This window comes from Ornithorhynchus anatinus, chromosome 3, assembly GCF_004115215.2.
Source record: "Ornithorhynchus anatinus isolate Pmale09 chromosome 3, mOrnAna1.pri.v4, whole genome shotgun sequence".
NCBI lineage: Eukaryota > Metazoa > Chordata > Mammalia > Monotremata > Ornithorhynchidae > Ornithorhynchus > Ornithorhynchus anatinus.
The window spans coordinates 121,060-138,972 of record NC_041730.1 but is presented as its reverse complement, the minus strand read 5'-3'; the positions used below and the strand labels follow the sequence as shown (position 1 = coordinate 138,972).

Genomic DNA, 17,913 nt, shown 5'->3' with positions numbered 1-17,913 from the left:
CATGGGGTTCACAGTTCTAATCCCCATTTGACAGATGAGGTAATTGAGGCCCAGAGAAGTGAAGTGACTTGCCCAAGGTCACACAGCAGACCAGTGGCAGAGCTGGGATTAGAACCAAGTCCTTCTCACTCCCAGGCCTGTGCTCTATCCACTACACCATGCTGTGCACCAGAAGTTTACAGTTTGGACAGGGAGACGGGCATTAAAATAAATAATGGCTATGGACATAAGTGTAGTGGGGCTGAGGTAGGGTTAAAGTCAAGTTTCTAAAGGGTAATAATAATAATTATGATATTTGTTAAGTGCTTACTATGTGCCAGGCACCGTTCTAAGGACTGGGGTAAATACAAGGTAATCAGATTGTCCCATGTGGGGCTCACAGTCTCCATCCCCATTTTACAGATTAGGTAACTGAGGCCCAGAGAAGTGAAGTGACTTGCCCAAGGTCACACAGCAGACAAGTGGCAGAGCCGGGATTAGAACCCACTAGCTCTGACTCCCAAGCCCGTGCTCTTGCAACTAGGCCATGCTGCTCCTCTTGGTACAGATCCAAGTGCAAGGATGAGGCAGAAGGGACAGAGAGTGGGGGAAAAGAGGGCATAGTTGGGGCAGGACGGTTGAAGGAGATGGGATTTTAGTAAGTCTTTGGAGGTGGGGATCTTGATTATCTGAGAGAGAGGGCAGGGAGGGAGTGAGGATGAGAAGTGGGCGACCCGATAGGCGAGATGGAGGAAAAGGGAGTAGGTTGACCTTACAGGAGTGACATGGGCTGCAGTTGCAATTGAGATGGCCTAAGAGTAATGGAGTGAGGTGGGAGGGGGCAAGGTGACTGAGTGCTTGGAACCTAAGGTTAAGGACCTTCTGTTTGATGTGGAGGTAGATGGACAACAACTGGAGGTTCTTGAGGATGACAGAAACATGTACTGCACTTCTGGGGAGAAAAAAGATCCGGACAGCAGAGCGAAGTATGGACTGGTGAGGGGAGAGATAGGAGACAGGGAGGTCAGCGAGGAGGTTGATTTGGTAGTAATAGTAGTAATTATAATTGTGGTATTGGTTAAATGCATACCGTGTGCCAGCCGCTGTACTAAGCACTGAGATGGATGCAAGCAAATCGGGTTGGACGCAGTCCCTGTCCCATGTGGGGCTCACAGTCTCAATCCCCATTTCACAGATGAGCGGTCCTAGTAATCAAGGCGGGAAAGGATTATGTGTTTGGATCCCCTCCCCTCCCCTTCCTCCTCTTCCCTTCCTGTTCCCTCCCTCCCTCCCCGTCTTGAGACCCGCGTGGGGTGGGGCCAGACCAGACGGGACCGGCCGGAGGAGCCCTGGAGCCCGCCAAACTGGTGAGGAGGAGGAGGGCGAGAAGAAAAACTCTTCACTCTTGATTTCAAAGATGTCCATCCCCTTGTCCCCTCCTACCTCACCTCCCTTCTCTCCTTCTCCAGCCCAGCCCGCACACTCCACTCTTCTGCCACCGCTCACCTCCTCACGGTCCCTCGTTCTCTCCTGTCCCGCCGTCGACCCGTGGCCCACGTCCTACCACGGACCTGGAATACCCTCCCTCCTCACCTCTTCAACACTAATTCTCTTCCCCTCTTCAAAGCCCTATTGAGAGCTCACCTCCTCCAGGAGGCCTTCCCAGACTGAGCCCTCCCTTTCCCTCCCCCCTTCTCCCCTCCACGTTCCCCCTACTCCCTCCTTCTCTTCTTCCCCCTTCCCCTCCCCATAGCACTTGTGCATATGTGTATATATTATTACTCTATTAATGATGTGTATATATCTATGATTCTATTTAGCTTGATGGTATCGATGCCTGACTATTTGTTTTGTTGTCCGTCTCCCCGTTTAGACTGTGAGCCCGTTGTTGGGCGGGGGAGGTCTCTATCTGTTGCCGAATTGTAGATTCCAAGCGCTTAGTCCCATGCTCCACACATAGTAAGCGCTCAATTCGGCGTGGCTCAGTGGAAAGAGCACGGGCTGGGGAGTCAGAGGTAGTGGGTTCGAATCCCGGCTCTGCCACTTGTCAGTTATGTGACTTTGGGCAAGTCACTTAACTTCTCTGTGCCTCTGTTACCTCCCCTGTAAAATAGGGATGAAGACTGTGAGCCTCATGTGGGAGAACCTGATTACCCTGTATCTACCCCAGCCCTTAGAACAGTGCTCCGTACATAGTAAGCGCTTAACAAATACCAACATTATTATTATTATTACTTTGGGCAAGTCACTTAACTTCTCTGTGCCTCAGTGACCTCATCTGTAAAATAAAGATGAAGACTGTGAGCCCCATGTGGGACAACCTGATTACCCTGTATCTACCCCAGCCCTTAGAACAGTGCTCCGCACATAGTAAGCGCTTAACAAATACCAACATTATTATTATTATTACTTTGGGCAAGTCACTTAACTTCTCTGTGCCTCAGTGACCTCATCTGTAAAATAAAGATGAAGACTGTGAGCCCCATGTGGGACAACCTGATTAATCTCTATCTACCCCAGCACTAAGAAGAGTGCTCCGCACATAGTAAGCACTTAACAAATACCAACATCGTTACTATTACGTACGATTGAATGGATGAATGAATGAAAGGCGGAGGAGCCCCGCCCCCGCACAGGCCCCGCCCCCACCCCGCCCATCCAGGCCCCGCCCCTTCCCAAGGCCGGCCCCGCCCCGCCCCCTGCAGACGTCACTGCTGCGTCTCAGCCAATCAGGTGGCAGCCGGCTTCTCCGGGCGGCCCGCCCCCGCCCTCCTCCCTCCCTGCCTCCCTCCCTGCCTCCCTCCCTGCTGGCCTCTCCACCTCCCGCCGGGCTGCTCAGACGCGGCGCTCCGCCCGCCGCCCCCCGCCAGTCCTCAGGTAAAGGGGCGGAAAGCGCGGGATTGACTGCCTGCCTGCCTGCCTGCTTGACTGCCGCTATCACCCTGAGCGTCAGCCACTCTGCCATCCAGAGTGAGAGCGACAGAGTCCGAGCGAGCGTGGAGCGAGCGTGGCACACAGAGTGTGAGCGGGGGCAGGGGGCGGGTCAAGGTGGTGGGTTCGGGGCCGGAGGTCGTGGGGTGGAGGCCGGGAGGGCGCTGACTCAGTCTCCCGCCGGAGCCGCTTAAGCCCGAAGTTGGGCGGCGGGGCGGGGCGGGGCAGGACCGGACCCGACCGGGAGAGGGGCGTCCGGCCAACAGCCTACGTAGCCCAGCCCAGCCCGCGTCTGGCCGGGGAGACGCCGCCGCCGCCCCTCCTCCTCCTCCTCCTCCCCGCCAGGCCCGGTTCCCCCCGCCCACCCCCCAGCCCGCTTCGGCCCGGCCTGGTCGCCGAGCCCCCTCCCCTGCAGCCCCCCTGCAGCCCTGTGGGGCTCTTCAGATCCCCCCGCCGCGCCAGCCAGTTTCTGCCAGAAGGCAAAAGCGGGTGACATTTCCCAACTTGACCTACGAAGTTGAGGTGATCTGCCCAAGGTCAGGCCATGAGTCAGCCACAGCAACTTGTTGATAGGACTGCCGAGCTCTCTGTGGGCAGGGAATGTGCCTTTTTATTGTTATAGTGGACTCTCCCGAGCGCTTAGTCCCGTGCTTAATAAATCCCATTGACTAATGGGAGGGAGAAACCGAGTAAAGTTCCCATTAGACTCGCCGCGGAGGGTCCGAGGTAAACCCCTCCGGACAGCTCAGGGCCCCGCTCACACCATCAGACACCCCCGGCTCGTCCTGGGCCTCGAGGCCACAGCGCACCAAACTTCCAAAAGTCGAAGCCAGGAAGGCGTGGAAACACGTGGGTATGGGGGGCACGGGGGGCACGACTTGTTCATTCCAAGCGCTTAGTACAGTGCTCTGCACATAGTAAGCGCTCAATAAATACTATTGAATGACCTACTCTGCGAAAGCTTCAGAGCAGTTTGAGCGGAAAGGCGGTGGGCAAGATCAGCGTGCTAGGTCGGAGCTGACCACGTTGGTGACTGTTTGGGGCCGAGGAACCGGGTTCCCCTGTCTTGGCAGCGGGGTGGGACTGGAGCAATGTAAATCATTACACGGGTCCATCCTGTGGTAAAGCTGACCAAAGGAATCCACCAAATCATCTTAATTTTTAACTATCGAGATTGGTTCGAAGTCCAAGTAATGTTCATGGAAGCAAAGCTCAGGGTAAATTTGAGCTTACCATCTCGAGTTCCAGGCCCGCCTTTGGCAATCGGGCTCCTGGTTTGTGCCCGGAAAACCTAGAGGTGCGTGACTCCTCTCTCCAAAGCACCGTGGGTAGCCGTGAAAAGGGAAGGCGCCTCTGTCCCGAAACATTCATCATCAGAACATTCGCCGGGCCGAGAGGAAAAGTGCTCCCTCCCCATCCAGCCTTTGGAAAGTGGTACGTCGTTGCCCCATTTGTTTTTTTTCCTACGGGAGTCTTATTTCTGGTCATTCCAGATCTACGAGAGTTTGCGTTTCCTTGAACATAGCCGGCTGCATTCATGTGGCTGAACCGTGAGGCTTTTTCCCTCTTGGCCGGCACGGAGTAGGGTGTCCCTTTCTGAAGCTTTCCCCCCCGGGCTGTTCCGCAGCAAAAGGGCCGGCCTTATCTTGCCCCATCCGTGCTTGTCAGACTCCTTGTCAGAGTAGTGGCCATTTGGCAAGTTCTCAGGGTGTCAGAATCCAATTCCCAGTTCCTTCTTGGCTTCATTATTTCCTGGCAATTCTCTTAGGTTTTGGGACTTGCCTTCCTTCTGATTTCCCTTGTCCATGTTTTGGTCGTTTCCACGCAATGAAAAGTGCATTTAGTCCATTTTGCCTTCCAAGTATAAGCTCCTTGAGGTCAGGGAGCCTTTCATTGTTTCTCACTCCGTCAGTGATGTTTATCAAGCGAGTCCTTACTCTGTGTAGAACGCGCTACGTGCTCTCCCATACCCTAGTTCAATGCATGGTACTTGGTAGGCGCTTAATAAATACAGTCACTGCTACTCCCCTCATTCCCCCTTCTTCCGTTTAGGGTGTGGGAGGAGGACCCCACTCCCCCTCCAGAACTGGGCAAGAGAGAAACCTTGGCTCCAGTCCCTTTTTTCATTCATTCATTAATAGTATTTATTGAGCGCTTACTATATGAAGAGCACTGTACCCAGCGCTTGGAATACACAATTCAGCAACAGATAGACACCATCCCTGACCAATGACGGTCTTACAGTATAATCGGGGGAGACAGACGGACAAAAACAAGACAACATAATCACGATAAAGAGAATCAAGGGGATGTACACCTCATTAACAAAATAAATAGGTTAACTAAAATATATGCAAATGAGCACAGTGCTGAGGGGAGGGGAAGAGGGAGCGGAAGGGGGCTTAGCTGAGGGGAGGTGAAGCTCAGACCCCCGGGGGCCCCTAGGCCGAAGGAGGAGTAGCTGCCCAGCTCTTTGGAGTGTCTGACAGTAATGATGGCAGAGACTCGGCGCTTACTGTAGACAAAGCTCTGGGCTAGATACAGAACTAGTGGGGTTTGTACTATGGGTCGAACACTGGTGCTCACAGTCCAAGGGAGAGAACAGATATTTCATCCCCACTTACAGATGAGGAATCGGCAGCCCGGCAAACGATGCCTTGTCCAAGGGCTTAGACCCCTATCCCCCCTTCGATTCCTCATTCTTAGGTTGTGGCCCCGCCCCCCTGTTGAGGGTCAAAGGACCGGTTCTAATGCAAACCTGTGGATGTTTCCCAGCGCTTCGTACAGTGCTCGGTAAAAGTATTTTTGAAGCGCGTTCTGTGTGTGCAGAGCACAGTACTACTTGGTTTGTTGTCTCTCTCCCCCGTTTAGAGCCCGCTGTGAGCCCGTTGTTGGGGCAGGGATTGTCTCTCTCTCTGTTGCCGAATTGTCCATTCCAAGCGTTTAGTACAGTGCTCTGCACAGAGTAAGCGCTCAATAAATATGAATGAATGAATGCACTAAAATCCTGGGAGAGAATTCACAGCGGCAGACGGTAAGATCTTAATAATTGTGGTATTAAAGCGCTCACTATGTGCGCCAGATACTGTACTAAGCCCCGGGGGTGGCTACAAGAAAATCGGGTTGGACACAGTCCCTGCAACGCGTAGGGCTCACAGTCTTAATCCCCATTTTGCAGATGAGGTCACTGAGGCTCAGAGAATTGAAGTGACTTGGCCAATGTCACCCAGCAGACAAGTGGCAGACAATGACAAGTAGTATCATTACTAGAACAGCAGCAGCAGGGTCTCCCGCCGCAGCCCGGGGAGGGGGAGGAGGAGGTGGAAGGACCCCCGCGGGGCCTCCGCTTTTCCGCCGTCCAGGAGGACGGCGCTTGGGGCCTGGCGAGACCTGGCCGACGTTTTTCCTTAAGAAAAGCGCACTTTTATTTTCAGTTTGCCTCGCCCTCGTTGACCGGGGCTGTGGGCGCGCACACCCATTTTTCCTGTAGGCGTGTGTGCGCGCGCTCACACACATTTCCCCCCCAGTGTGTGTGGATGAAGGCACATTTTTTTCCCCTAGAGAGAAAGAGAGGGTGGTATGTGTGATGGGTGGGAGTGGGTGGGCGCACGCAAACCCTCTCCCCTCCCCCGGCTCGCCAGGAAGCCAGTGCCGTTTCCTTCAGTTAGTAATGAGGCAGCGAAACAGGATCCGTAGCCTCCAGTATAGAAACGGCGTGCGCGCGCCGCCGGCGGCTCACCTTTCACCCAGTTTTCTCGGGTCGTCATGTGACCCGGACGGGGGGGGGAGGGGTGGGCGGGGCCTCGCGCCCGGCGGAAGGGGCCCTGACGATGACTCGGCGGCGCGGCGCGCGCAGCCCTGCCCCCTGGGAAGAATAAAATAAAAGCCTTGGGATTTGTTAAGCGCTTACTAGGTGCAGGGCAGTCTTCTAAGCGCTGGGGTAGACAGGGGAATCAGGTTGTCCCATGTGGGGCTCACAGTCTTAATCCCCATTTTACAGATGAGGTAACAGGCACAGAGAAGTGAAGTGACTTGCCCACCGTCACACAGCTGACATGACCTCATGACCACTCATGGTCACTCATGACCTCTGACTCCAAAGCCCATGCTCTTTCCACTGAGCCACGCTGCTTCTCTAAAGACCTTGGTATTTGTTAAGCACTTACTAGGTGCAGAGCACTCTTCTAAGCGCTGGGGGAGATCGAGGGTCATCAGGTCGTCCCGCGGGAGGTTCACACTTAATCCCAGTTCCCCCATCTGTAAAATGGGGATGAAGACAGTGAGCCTCACGTGGGACAACCTGATGACCCTGTATCTCCCCCAGCGCTTAGAACAGTGCTCTGCACCTAGTAAGCGCTTAACAAATACCAACATTATTATTATTATTAAACCCCATTTGACAGATGAGGTCACTGAGGCACAGAGAAGTGAAGTGACTTGCCCACAGTCACACAGCCGACAAGTGGCAGAGACGGGATTCGAACCCATGACCTATGACTCCCAAGCCCGGGCTCCTTTCACTGAGCCACCCTGCTTCTCTGGAGGGGGCATGAGCGTGCCGGCGAGGGCTGCCTAGGTGCTCCCTACCTTCTGGCCGGAATAGCGAGTGGTCCCTGTGGCCCGGCATTCTGGGCTTCTAAAAAGCCTGGAAAACGGTCATTAAAACTTAACGAATGGAACCTTCCCTTACATTCTGTTGCCGTCTTGTACATTCCAAGCGCTTAGTACAGTGCTCTGCACATAGTAAGCACTCAAAAAATACTACTGACTGAATGTCGGCATTGTGGGCGGATCCTAAGGAAATTAGGTTTTGAAGGCCTGTTGCTGCTGATGTTTATTATTATAATAGCTGTTGTCATCTTTATTATTATTATCGGCCACAATATTATTCTGCCCTAGCATTGATTAAGCACTTACCCCGGCCCGGGCCTTGTACTTGCTCCCGGGTGTAAATTTGAGAACTCATGGAGTCAAAATGGGGGAGCAGGAGGCCACTGTGGCAGCGCAGAAATCCCTGGTAGTAAAATGCTGCTCCTCTGAGCAAAAGGCTAAAGTCTGCTGTGGCTGTGATTTCTTAAGAACTCCCAATCCCGAAGGCCCAATTAGGAAAGGAGCACATCGGGCTTATGGAAAAAACCCAGGACTGGGAGTCAGGACCTAGGTTCTAATCCCAGCTCCGCCACTTGGCTTTGTGACTTTGGTCAAGTCACTTAACTTCTCTGTGCCTTGTTTTTCTCAAATAATAATAATAATGATGATGATGGTAGTTAAGCGTTTACTATGTGTCAAGCACTGCTCTAAGCCCTGGGGTAGATACAAGGTCATCAGCTTGTCCCTCATGGGGCTCACAGTCTTCATCCCCATTTTACAGATGAGGGAACTGAGGCACAGCGAAATGAAGCGATTTGCCTAAAGTCACACAGCTGACAAGTGGTGGAGCCGGGATTAGAACCCATGACCTCTGACTCCCAAGCCCGTGTTCTTTCCACTAAACCACGCTCCCCCTCCTACTTAGACTGTGAGCCCCATCTGGGACAGGGACTGTGTCTGACCTGATTAACCTGTGTACCCTAGAACTTAGAACAGTGCTGAAAACGTAGAAGACGCTTAACGGATACATTTAAAAAAATCCCTTTGTGATACATTTTCAGGCCCCGCATCAGAATCAGGTCACCAATTGCACAGCTCTAACAGGCACACTGGAAAATAGGGCACTAGCCTGTGGCTTCTTGTGGTGAATTACAAGTGTCACAACTATTCCACCAGAAATCTGAGGGTCATTCATTCATTCAGTTGCATTTATTGAGCGCTTACTGTGTGCCGAGTACTGTACTAAGCTCTAGGGAAGCACAATACAGCAATAAAGAGAGACAATCTCTACCCACAAAGGGCTCACAGTCTAGAGGTAACAGGGGTGTGTGGAGACCTCTTTCCCCCAGAAATCCAAGGGTTTCGGGGGTGTGCGGACATCCTTTTCCCCCAGAAATCCGGGGGCTTCAGAGGGTGTGTGGAAACCTTCCTCCACCAGAAATCTGAGTGTGTCAGGGGGCAGGAGTAGAGACTCTCCTGTACCAGAAATCCAGGGGTCTTGGGTCATGTGCCGAGACCCCCCTCCGCCAGCAATCTGCGAATCACAGGGGGTGTACAGAGACCCTCCACCAGAAATTAGGGGAGTGTATGGTGGTGTGGTTGGCAGCAGGAGGCCAGCGGGCCCCGCCCCTGTGGCCAGGTCCTTCTCTGTCACATTTGGCCGGTCCTACCTCCCCACGCCGGCACCTGGTGTTGTTTTGTCCCCGATCGATTTCCAGACCTGGGACTAGCCCTGCGGTTTTGGGGTGTGTCGAGAGGGTTTTAGATGAAAGGGGCAGTTTGCGGTGCTGCCGGCGGGAAGTCAGGGTTCTGCTGGCCGTGCTGGGAAGTCAGGGATGGAGGCGGTTGTCGCCATGCGCGGTGGGATGGTGAAGACACGTCCCGTTCCCGGATGTCCGGTCCAGGAGCCAAGCCCACCTTCCCACTGTGTCGGGGATGGGCTTTGGAGCCCATTGATGGGTCTGCCCTCGGGAGCGGGGGCGAGGGGAGGGGTCGAAACCTCTCAGGGGTCCAGCTTCAGGAAAGGCCAGAAGAAATGGCCGGTCCAGGTCCAAGTTCCTTTCCCGGACCAGATGAATGTGGTCAGAACTGACCGGCCTCCAGAGGCGTCCCCAGGGAGTTCTGGACAGATCCGCCCAAACAGCTGACAGCCACATCGGTTTAGTTCAGTGTATCTCACTCTGGAGAGAAAGAGGGAGAGGGACAGTGACAGAGAGAGAGATCTTGATATCTTGCTTTGTGTTGGTCTCAGCAGGAAGCAGTGAGGCCTAGCGGAAAGAATCTGGGCCTGGGAGTCAGAGAACCTGGGTTCTAATCTCAGCTTTACCACTTGCCTGTTGGTTTTTTTTTTAATGGTATTTGTTACGCGCTTCCTATGTGTCAAGTACAATTCAGCAATAAAGATTGACGATCCCTGCCCACAATGGGCTTACAGTCTAGAAGTGGGGAGACAGACATCAAAACAAGTAAACAGGTATCAAAAGTATCAATATAAATAAGTAGAATTATAGATATATACATCAAAACAAGTTAACAGGCATTAATAAAAATAAATAGAATTTTAGATATGTACATATATACACAAGTGCTGTAGGGCAGAGAGAGGGGGGTAGAGCATAGGGAGCGAGTCGGAGCGATGGGGAGAGGAGGGGGAGCTGAGGAAAATGGGGGCTTTTTCTGGGAAGGCTTCTTGGAGGAGGTGAGCCTTCAGTAGGGCTTTGAAGGGGGGAGTGTGATTGTTCGGCAGACCTGAGGAGGGAGGACATTCCAGGCCAGAGGAAGGACAGGGGCCAGGCGTCGATGACGGGACGGGCGAGACTGAGCCCCAGTGAGAAGGTTAGCGGCACCAGAGGAGTGGAGTGTGCGGGCTGGGCTGGAGAAGGACAGAAGGGAGGTAAGGTAGGAGGAGGCAAGGGGATGGACAGCTTTGAAGCCAAGAGCGAGGGGTTTTTGCGTGCTACGGAGGTGGATAGGCAACCCCTGGAGAATTTTGAGGAGGGGTGACATGCCCAGACGTTTCTGTAGAAAGATAATCCGGGAAGCAGAGAGAAATGTGGACTGAAGTGGGGAGAGGTAGGAGGTTGGGAGATCAGAAAAGATGCGGCTGCAATAATCCAGTCGGGGTAGGATGAGTGATTGTACTGAAGTGGTATTTTGGATGGGGGAAAGGGCAGATCAGGTCCTCTGACTCCCAGGCCTGTGCTCTACCCACTAGGCCAAGGTTGCTTCTCCAGGTTGTTCAAGGTTGCTGTGTAACCTTGGGCAAGTCTTTTAACTTCTCTGCACCTCAGTTGCCTCATCTGTAAAATGGGTCCTAAATACCTGTTTTCCCTTCTACTTGGACTTTGCGCCCAGTGTGGGACAGGGACTGTGTCCAATCTGATGATCTTTATCTACCCTGGCGGTTAATAGTACTTGGCACATAGTAAGCGCTTAACGAATACTGCAATTATTATATCAGTCATTTTGGCAGAAGCCATGGGTGTCCTTGGCCTGTTTTTCCTTTTTAGTTCTGACTCTCACCAACCCCACCCCATCCCTCTTCTCACCCCATCCTCCCTCCACGCTTCTTTGTGGGGAATGCCCCTTAAGGGTTATGGTGCTTTGGAGTGCTTTGAAGATTCATTCATTCAATAGTATTTATTGAGCGCTTACTATGTGCAGAGCACTGTACTAAGCGCTTGGAATGTACAAATCGGTAACAGATAGAGACAGTCCCCGCCCTTTGACAGGCTTGTTTACTGGGCTCTCCTGGGCCAATCAATCCATCAATCAATAATAATAGTGGTATTTGTTAAGCACTTACTATGTTCCAGGCACTGTTCTTAGCCCTGGGGTGGATACAAGATAATAATAACTATAGTATTTATTAAGCACTTACCATGTGCCAGGCACTGTGCTAAGCGCTGGTATGGATACAAGCAGATTGTGTCAGACCTAATCCCTGTCCCACATGGGGCTCACAGTCTGAATCCCCATTTTACAGATGAGGTAACTGAGGCACAGAGAGGTTAAGTGACCCAAGGTCAGAGAGCAGACAAGTAGCGGAGCAGGGATCAGAGCGTTAGAGCGGAGGTCCTTCTGACTCGCAGGCTGTGCTCTATCCAACAGGCCACGCTACTTCTCTAATCAAAGCTCATTGTGAATGGGGAATGTGTCTGTGATAGTGTTATCTTGGACTTTTCCCAAGTGCTTAGTACAGTGCTCTGTATGTAGCGCTCAATAAGGACAATTGATTGATCTTTCCTCCAAAGCCTCAGGCAGAAGCTGTACTGCCCACTGCCCGCTGGTGCCCAGACTGCGCATGGCACCCTCCCCCTTCCGCTATCCTCACCTGCTGCTCGCTCTGCTTGCAGCTAGCCGCCGCTAGCCGCCCTCGCTCTCGTCACTTCTGCCTCCCCGCCTCCCCCTTGCTTACCCAGTTCCCCCAGCCTGAAACTCCCTCCTCAAACCATCAATTGGTGGTATTTATTGAGTGCTTACTATGTGCAGAGCACTGTCCTAAGCCCTTAGAGAAGCAGCATGGCTTAATAGAAAGAGCACGGGTTTGGGAGTCAGAGGTTGTGGATTCTAATCCTGGCTCTGCCACTTCTCAGCTGTGTGTGTCTTTGGGTAAGTCATTTCACTTCTGGCCCTCAGTTAGCTCATCTGTAAAATGGGGATTAAGACTGTGAGTCCCACGTGGGACCACCTGATCACCTTGTATCTACCCCAGCGCTTAGAACATTGCTTGGCACATAGTAAGCACTTAATAAATGGCATCATTATTATTAGTAGTAGTATTATTTACATTTTTATTTGAATTATCTGATTGTCAAGGCACTCGTGTACACAGTTGTGCATTTTTAGTGATTTATCGATTTGTGTTTACATTCAGGTATTTTCTCATCCACTTTATCCCAAGTTCTACTTCCTGCTTTATCCTTGTTCCTCTTCCAGCATTCACTCTCTGGAAGTAATTTTGGTCCCTCTCCCTGATGGGAGGAATGTGAGCTCCTTATGGACTGGAAATGGTATATTGTGATTTGATCCTGTTGTACTATCCCGCTGGCTGCTATGGTGGCTTTCCAGGCACCTAGCACTCCGTAGGTGTGCAATAAATGTCACCGATGGATGGACGGATGGATATTTTCCCTGAACTAGTCCCCCTCTGCCCCCACCTCCTTCCAACCCTCCCCCTCCACTGTCATCCCAACAGAGACCTTTAACTTTTCTGCATACATAACCTTTAACTCTGGGCATAGGTAAACACCCTTAGCCTTTATGCATACATAACCACCCTTGTTACTTATATATAATGACTTTGAGTTGATGTGTATGTACAGCTCTAAGTAAATCCACCCTTAACCCTTATGCAGACAGAAGCACCTGCATAAGTAGCACTCCATGCCCTCAACTTTTTAGTCAGGCATTTAGTCATCTGCTCTCCTTCCCACCCTGTTAGAATGGACCCTCCCCGTGGGTAAGGATCATGCCACGTCTGGGTTTTAGACTTCCCACTCTCTTGGTTCTCTTGGAGAAGCAGCGTGGCTCAGTGGAAAGAGCTCGGGCTTTGGAGTCAGGGCTCATGAGTTCGAATCCCAGCTCTGCCACTTGTCGGCTGTGTGACTGTGGGCAAGTCACTTCACTTCTCTGTGCCTCAATTCCCTCATCTGGAAAATGGGGATTAAGACTGTGAGCCCCACGTGGGACAACCTGATTCCCCAATGTCTACCCCAGTGCTTAGAACAGTGCTCGGCACATAGTAAGCGCTTAACAAATACCAACATTATTATTGGTTCAGCATGCTGCACCCTGTCGGTGCTCAGACTGTGCTGGGCCCACCACCGGCGCTCAGCCCACGCAGCCCCCTCCCCATCAGCGCTCAGCACATACTATTTCTCGTGTCAGCACTCAGTATGCGCCATTCCCCCTTTTGGGGCTCAACATGTGCTATTCCCCCCTTGACACTCAGTATGTGCTATTCCCCATGTTGACACTCAGTATGTGTTAAACCATGATATTCTGTGCTTTGTCTGTGCTATTCCCCCTTCAGTGCTCAGTACATGGTGTTTTCCCCCGTGGGTGCCCAGCGCATGTTAGTTCCATGGCCATAGGCTGTCTGAATGTCTGGTCCTTCCCCCAGCTCCCACTTTTAGTACATAATTTTGTGTTTGTCTCCCTGTGAGCTGGTGAGTTCCTTGAGGGCAGGCAGCTTGCTTTTTTATGTCTACACTCCACACCTCTAGACTGTCAGCTCATTGTGGGAAGGGAATGTGTCTATCGCCACTTTAGTCCCATGCTCTGCCCCCAGTCAGAGGAAGATGGGAGGGAGTTCCATGGCAGGAGACCCAGCTGTGAGCAGCCGGGATTGTTGTTAGGAGTGTTAGGAGCAGTAGGAGCACACTGCCCAGAGTATGAAGAATGTTGGCTTTGGAGAAGTGAGGAATGCGAGAGCGCCAGGGCCCTGGCCCAGTGTGGGGGAGGGAGGGAACAAGCTGATCTGGGGAGGGCCTGGAAGCCTGGTCACCCCTGCCCCTCGCCCGCCAGTTGAGGTAGCCTGGACTGACAAGTCTCTTCTCTCTCTCTCTCTGGTCTCTCTCTCTATGGTCTCTCTGTTCTGGTCATCACCAAATGAAGCCCTGCAGGGAGGAGGACTCACCGGTGTTGTCTTTGACCCGTGGATGACCCCGCCGTGGCCTCAGCTGAAAAAGGGACGCTAAGCTGAGGCCTCCTATGAGCCCCTGGCTCCCCCCCACTCTCCCACCACTGCTCGCAAATGGCTCCTTGCCGGGTTCATTTGAGTGTAGCGGTGAGGTGACTTGGGGTCCTGGCACTGCGGAAAGTGGAGGGGAGGGGGCGGGGCCGCCGTCCAGGCCCCCGGTCAGTTTGCCCGCTTCTCAGCCCTCCCTCCTGCCTCTCCCCCTGCTTGGGATTTAGGTCACAGAGAGATCTGTTACTCTGCTGCTTGGTTCCTTTTGAATCTATCTAATCCTGTTCTTCTCCGAGACCTTCAGACGGTAAACTCCTGGAGGGTAAGAGACAGGCCCTAGGCTCCTGGGGCCCTTCCATCCTCAGTGTCCTGGCCAGAAGATCTATGTTCAGGGGAAGGGGAGGCCGGCTGTTGCCATGGCAGAGCTGTTTGGGCTGTGTTTGGGGGGTGGCGGGAGAGAGGGAGGGAGGAAGAGCACACAGGAAAACCATGGGTTGCCGGCCGAGTCCCTCCTTGGCCCAGCCTTCAGCTGAAGCTCCGCACCGTGGAGCCAGTTCCTTACCGGGCACCTGGGCCAGAGTCTGGCTCAGAGCCGTCGGGCGAGGGTCAATGTGGTCGGCCGTGGCTCAGCAAAGTTCAGCATGGCTGGTCGTGACTCAGTGTCGTTCAGCATGGTTGGTCGTAGCTCGGAGAGGTTCGGTGAGGCTTGGCACGGCCTGTCATGGCTCCGTGAGGCTCGGAGCGGTTTGGTGCGGTTTGTGGCTCGGTACAGCTTGGAGCGGGTCAGTGCGGGTCAGGAAAGCTCAGTGTGGTCGGTCGCGGCTCAGCACGGTTGGATGAGGCTCAGCACGACTGGTGGCGGTTTGGGAAGACAGATGTTGGAGACAGTCACAGATGGATGTGGATGGAAGGGCTGTGGGCCTGGGGACCGGGTGTCTATCAAAGAGCCCAAGGGAGGAAGAGGGGCCGCTGATCGCCACTGGGCCGGGGGCCTTTTCCTGGGACCTTCCCTGCCACAGGTTGTTCAAGACTCCTGTAGGTCTCTCACAGTGGAGAGGGTGGAAAATTGTGGGTTGATTACCTGAGACTGGTATTTTCCCTGGTCCTTGGAGTTTGGACCCTGTTGACCAGGTTCAGGGCCCATTTCTGGAGAGAGGGCCCAGTACTGGGCTCCCGGTGACCTGGGTTCTAGTCCCACCTCCTCCCCTGGCCTGTTGGGTGACCTTGGGCCAGTCACATAACCGTTCTGGGGCTTGGTTTCCTCATCTGAAACCTGCAGATAAGCTCTGTGCTCCTCCTCCCTCTCAGACCCTGAGCCTCAAGCTCCAAGCCCTGAGCCCCCAACCCCGAGCCCTAAGCCGGGTCTGGGTACAAAATGATCATCTTATTTCCACCCCGGAGCTCAGCCAAGGGCCCAGGACTGACTTACCCCTTAAAAAATCTGGTCACTCTTAATCTCTATTGGAGAATTGTAGGGAGGACAGTAGGGCGGCTCCCCAGGGGGCCATCGGCTTGTTCTTTTGAACGCTGCCAACGCCAGTGGACTTTTCCCCCCCGGGAGGAAGAGGACTGAGTCCGATGTCCACTCCACAGAAGAAGAGAGAAGCTTCTCTCCGTGGGGTTGGCCCCCTCGGGTCAGAGAAGCGGCTCCTGTGGCCGCTCTGCCGTGGCCTGCAGGGGCCCGCATTTCCATCACATGCGTTGGCTAGAAGCCTGGTGAGGGGTGAGGGAGGGCCCTCCCCCCAGTACATGCCTCTCTGGATCTGGCAGGACGTGGTGTCGGGTGAAATGTGTGTGTGTGTGTGTGTTTATGTGTGCATCACATGTGGACACACGCATGCATGCGTACGGGTCACGTCTCTCAAGCCGGGGGTTCTGTGACCCGACTTCTCCTTACCTCCAGATTCCTGAAAGAATAAGAGATTGGATGTACAATATGTTAAGCTCTCTGTAAGCTTGTATTCATAGATCTGTACATACATGGGGAACTTCACGTCAATGAGAAGCAATGTGATCCCCCCACTCCCTCTCTCTGCTCTTCCCCCTTCCCTTCCCTACAGCACTTGTGCATATTTCTATATATTATTTATTGTTCTATTTATTTTGTTAATGATGTGTATATATACATGATTCTATTTATCTTGATGATATTGACGCCAGACTTCTTGTTTTGCTTTGTTGTCTGTCTCCCCCATTTAGACTGTGAACCAGTTGCTGGGCAGGGATTGTCTCTATCTGTTGCTGAATTGTACATTCCAAGTGTTTAGTACAGTGCTCTGCACATAGTAAGTGCTCAAAAAAAACGATTGAATGAATGAATGAGTGAATGAATAGAGCACAGGCCTGGGAGTCAGAGGGACCTGGGTTCTAATGCTGGCTCTGCCGCTTGGGCAAGTCACTTCATTTCTCTGTGCCTTAGTTCCCTGTTCTGTAAAATGGGGATTAAGACTTTGAGCCCTATGGGATGGGCACGGAATGTGTTTGTTTATTATTATTAAATATTCTTAAATATATTAAATAATAATAATTATTATTCATGGGAAGCAGCGTGGCTCAGTGGAAAGAGCCTGGGCTTGGGAGTCAGAGGTCGTGGGTTCGTATCCCAGCTCTGCCACTTGTCAGCTGTGTGACTGTGGGCAAGTCACTTCACTTCTCTGTGCCTCAGTTACATCTGTAAAATGGGGATTAAGATTGTGAGCCTCACATGGGACAATGTGATTACCTTGTATCTACCTCAGCACTTAGAACAGTGCTCTGCACATAGTAAGCGCTTAACAAATACCAACATTATTATTATTATTGTACTCTCCCAAGTGCTTAGTACAATGGTCTCCACAAAGTAAGTGCTCATTAAATATGATTGAATGAGTGAATGAATGAACCTGATTATCTTGTACCTCAGAGTTTAGAACAGTGCCTGGCGCATAGTAAGCATTAAACAAATATTATTATTATTATTATTATTATTATTATTATTATTATTATTATTATTTGTGGGTGCGAGGGACTCTGGGCATTCAGGGCCGAGGAGTTTGTGGGGAGCCTCTGCCCTGCCTGGCTCTGCCCAGGGGGCTTGAGGCCACAGATAAATTCTTGCTCCAAGCAAAATGAGAAGGGAGGGGAGTCCTGTTTCCACTCCTTTGGTCCCTCCTGCTGGGCAGTTAGCTGGGGTGGGGTGGGGTGGGGGAGACGACTTCAAACAAACAGCAGCAAACAGAGGCAGAGTCCGGACCATCTGACCACTTTTTTGTGGAGAAAGAAGCCAAAGTTTGCTGAGCCTGAATTTTGGACGTGGCTTCCTGCTCACAGGCAAACGTCCGGCCCATTCACCATCTTCTGCTCCCAAACCCAGCACGGCTGGGAGATTCCAGATAAGAGAAGCCAACTGAAAAAGGTGGCATTTAATAAGCCCAGGGTAATTAGATCAGACACCATCTCTGTTCTACAGTGCTTGCAACGGTGCTTATTATTATCATTAAACGAGGCTCCCAGGCAAAAGGGAGGCAGAGCAGGAATCTTCTCCCCATTTTGTGGATGAGGAAGCTGAGCCCAGAGAGGTTGAATGACTTGCCCAAGGTCTTGCAGAGGCCAGTAGTAAAGCAGGGACTAGAACCCTTGTCTCCTGACTCCCAGACCCAAGCTTTCCACAAGTAGTGAGAGTGTTTTTTGAGTGCTTACTGTGTGCAGAGAGCACCTTCCCAAGCACTGGGCAAGAGCATCCA

The 17,913-nt window shown here is 52.4% G+C and overlaps 1 protein-coding gene across 3 annotated transcripts in view; it reads left to right on the top strand.

The window, feature by feature from the left end:
- Window positions 1-2,813: 2,813 nt before the first annotated feature.
- Window positions 2,814-17,913, top strand: part of CPT1A (carnitine palmitoyltransferase 1A) — a 74,334-nt gene continuing 59,234 nt past the window's right edge. Inside the window, exon 1 of one of the 3 annotated variants that reach the window (XM_029059811.2) lies at window positions 2,814-3,000. The gene's annotated coding sequence lies outside the window, so the exon portion shown is untranslated. Of the gene's footprint in view, window positions 3,001-4,166; window positions 4,345-14,490; window positions 14,514-17,913 lie in introns of those variants that run through there. The other 2 variants (XM_029059812.2, XM_029059813.2) reach the window with 2 other exon arrangements.